Raw genomic sequence first — 3,520 nt, 5'->3', positions numbered from 1 at the left:
TGATCCCTGAAAACCCAGATGTCGTACACGCCGTTGCTTTTTATTTACTTTTTCTGTCGTTCGGTAAGTATTGGTTGATTTACCGTTCTATTTGAAGTTATGCGCATTTTACTCGTGCTTTATGTGGCAAGTGGCTGCTTTAAGCAGGGAGTAGAGTAAACTAAGATTATGCCTTGTTGGGAAACCGTGTTGCACATTGGAAGAGTTAACTTTAGCTAGCCTACAGATGACTGGACATTGAAAAGATTTGCATCTGGTTAGAAACTCCTAAATGGATTAGCTACACATTCGTTGACGACAGTTGGTGTTACATTGTGTCTTTAGTTCATTGTGAAATGCCTAAACGCGTGTTTTTACTAGGATATAACCTAGACTATGTGGAAGCTAGCGACTGTGTTTTGAGTATAACGTTAGTTTAAACTTCTTGACCAGTGGCGTATTCATTACGCCGATTATGTTGCAAAACGTTTCTTAAACGAAATCAAAGGAAACGGGGAGAGACCAAATGAATTTGTCCAATATAAACTTTCGTTTTGGCTCTGTTTGCTTCCGTTTCGTTCTTATACGGTAAACGGTTTCCGTAATGAATATACCCCAGTGTTGTGCAGGCTGCTGCGCGCGCAGCTTGTGGGTGTGAAAGTTGTTGCCTTCGTTCTCTGAGAAATACTTTTACAATTGTATCCTGTTGTATTCTTTGATAACTCCACCCAATAACTCAACGTGATGCATGCATGTGCGACGAATTTGCTGCTAGGGTTATTACAGCAGCTCAGTAGCTAACTTTAAATTAGCGCGCTATTGCATTAAAATCCAGGTAACAGATTAACAATACCTAAAGACTGCAGCCAGGCATAATGCATTATGATGTGGTTATGCATCGTAAGACTTGTCATAAGAATGTATGACCCATAAGGACTCCCGAGTGGCGCAGCGGTCTAAGGCACTGCATCTCAGTGCTAGAGGCGTCACTACAGACACTAATGGTTCGAATCCAGGCTGTATCTCAACCGGCCGTGATTGGGAGTCCCATAGGGTGGTTCACAATTGGCCCAGCGTCATTAGGGTTTGGCCGGTGTAGGCCGCAATTGTAAATAAGAATTTGTTCTTAACTGACTTGCCTAGTTAAATAAAGGTTACATTTAAAAAAGTATTAATAATAATCAATTTCAATGATCCTGACTAAATGTTAAAAAAGAACTTATAAAGTATGGAAACTAATGTTTTTCTCTCTGTTGTTATTCAGCAAACCTCGGTTCAAATTAGAGGTTGACCGATTATGATTTTTCAATGCCAATACTGATTATTGGAGGACCAAAAAAAGCCAATATTTTTTGTTAGATGTATTATTTTTGTTATTTTTTGTTGTTATTTGTATATATGTTTATATATGTTGTAATTTTCATTATTACACATACACACAATACTGAATGAACACTTTTATTTTAACTTAATATAATACATGAATAAAATCTATTTAGTCTCAAATAAATGAAACAACATGTTCAATTTGGTTTAAATAATGTAAAAACACAGTGTTGGAGAAGAAAGTAAAAGTGAAATATGTGCTAAAGTTTAAGTTCCTTGCTCAGAACATGAGAACATATGAAAGCTGGTGGTTCCTTTTAACATGAGTCTTCAATATTCCCAGTTAAGAAGTTTTAGGTTGTAGTTATTATAGGAATTATAGGACTATTTCTCTCTATACCATTTGTATTTCATATACCTTTGACTATTGGATGTTCTTATAGGCACTTTAGTATTGCCAGTCTAATCTCAGGATTTGATAGGCTTCAAGTCATAAACAATGCTTGAAGCACAGCGAGGAGGTGCTGGCAAATGACGGAAAGTGCTTTTTTAATGAATGCTTACGAGCCTGCTGCTGCCTACCACCGCTCAGTCAGACTGCTCCATCAAATATCAAATCATAGACTTAATTATAATATAATAAACACACAGAAATACGAGCCTTAGGTCATTAATATGGTCAAATCCGGAAACTGTCATTTCCAAACAAAACGTTTATTATTTCAGTGAAATACGGATCCGTTCCGTATTTTATCGAACGGGTGGCATCCCTAAGTCTAAATATTGCTGTTACATTGCACAACTTTCAATGTTATGTCATAAGTATGTAAAATTCTGGCAAATTATTTACGGTCTTTGTTACTAAGAAATGGTCTTCACACAGTTCACAACGAGCCAGGCGGCCCAAACTGCTGCATATACCCTGACTCTGCTTGCACAGAACGCAAGAGATGTGACACAATTTCCCTAGTTAAAATAAATTCATGTTAGCAGGCAATATTAACGAAATATGCAGGTTTAAAAAAATATACTTGTGTATTGATTTTAAGAAAGGCATTGATGTTTATGGTTAGGTACACATTGGTGCAACGACAGTGCTTTTTTCGTGAATGCGCTTGTTAAATCATCACCTGTTTGACGAGTAGGCTGTGATTCAATGATAAATTAACATGCACCGCATTGTTTATATGCAACGCAGGACAAGCTAGATAAACTAGTAATATCATCAACCATGTATAGTTAACTAGTGATTAAGATTGATTGTTTTCTATAAGATACGTTTTATGCTAGCTAGCAACTTACCTTGGCTCCTTGCTGCACTCGTGTAACAAGTGGTCAGCCTGCCACGCAATCTCCTCGTGGAGTGCAATGTTATCGGCCATAATCGGCGCCCAAAAATGCAGATTACCGATTGTTATGAAAACTTGGAATCGGCCATGCCGATTAATCGGTCGACCTCTAGTTCAAATACGATTAGAATTCTTTAAAATGCACAACATGACCAAAAGTATGTGGACACCTGCTCGTCCAACATCTCATTTGAAAATCATGGGCATTAATATGGAGTTGGTCCCGCCTTTGCTGCTATAACAGCTTCCACTCTTCTGGGAAGACCGTCCACTAATCAAATCAAATCAAATTTATTTATATAGCCCTTCGTACATCAGCTGATATCTCAAAGTGCTGTACAGAAACCCAGCCTAAAACCCCAAACAGCAAGCAAAGCATGTGAAAGAAGCACGGTGGCTAGGAAAAACTCCCTAGGAAAAACTCCCTAGAAAGGCCAAAAACCTAGGAAGAAACCTAGAGAGGAACCAGGCTATGAGGGGTGGCCAGTCCTCTTCTGGCTGTGCAGGGTGGATATTATAACAGAACATGGTCAAGATGTTAAAATGTTAAAATGTTCATAAATGACCAGCATGGTCAAATAATAATAATCATAGTAGTTGTCGAGGGTGCAACAAGCACGTCCGGTGAACAGGTCAGGGTTCCATAGCCGCAGGCAGAACAGTTGAAACTGGAGCAGCAGCACGGCCAGGTGGACATCATACCAGGTAGTCCTGAGGCATGGTCCTAGGGCTCAGGTCCTCCGAGAGAAAGACAGAAAGAGAGAATTAGAGAGAGCATATTTAAATTCACACAGGACACCGGATAAGACAAGAGAAATACTCCAGATGTAACAGACTGACCCTAGCCCCCCGACACACAAACTACT

The sequence above is a fragment of the Salmo salar genome, chromosome 20 (assembly GCF_965601325.2).
Source record: "Salmo salar chromosome 20, fSalSal1, whole genome shotgun sequence".
In the NCBI taxonomy this organism is placed as follows: Eukaryota; Metazoa; Chordata; class Actinopteri; order Salmoniformes; family Salmonidae; genus Salmo; species Salmo salar.
Note: the sequence above shows the minus strand (reverse complement) of the source record.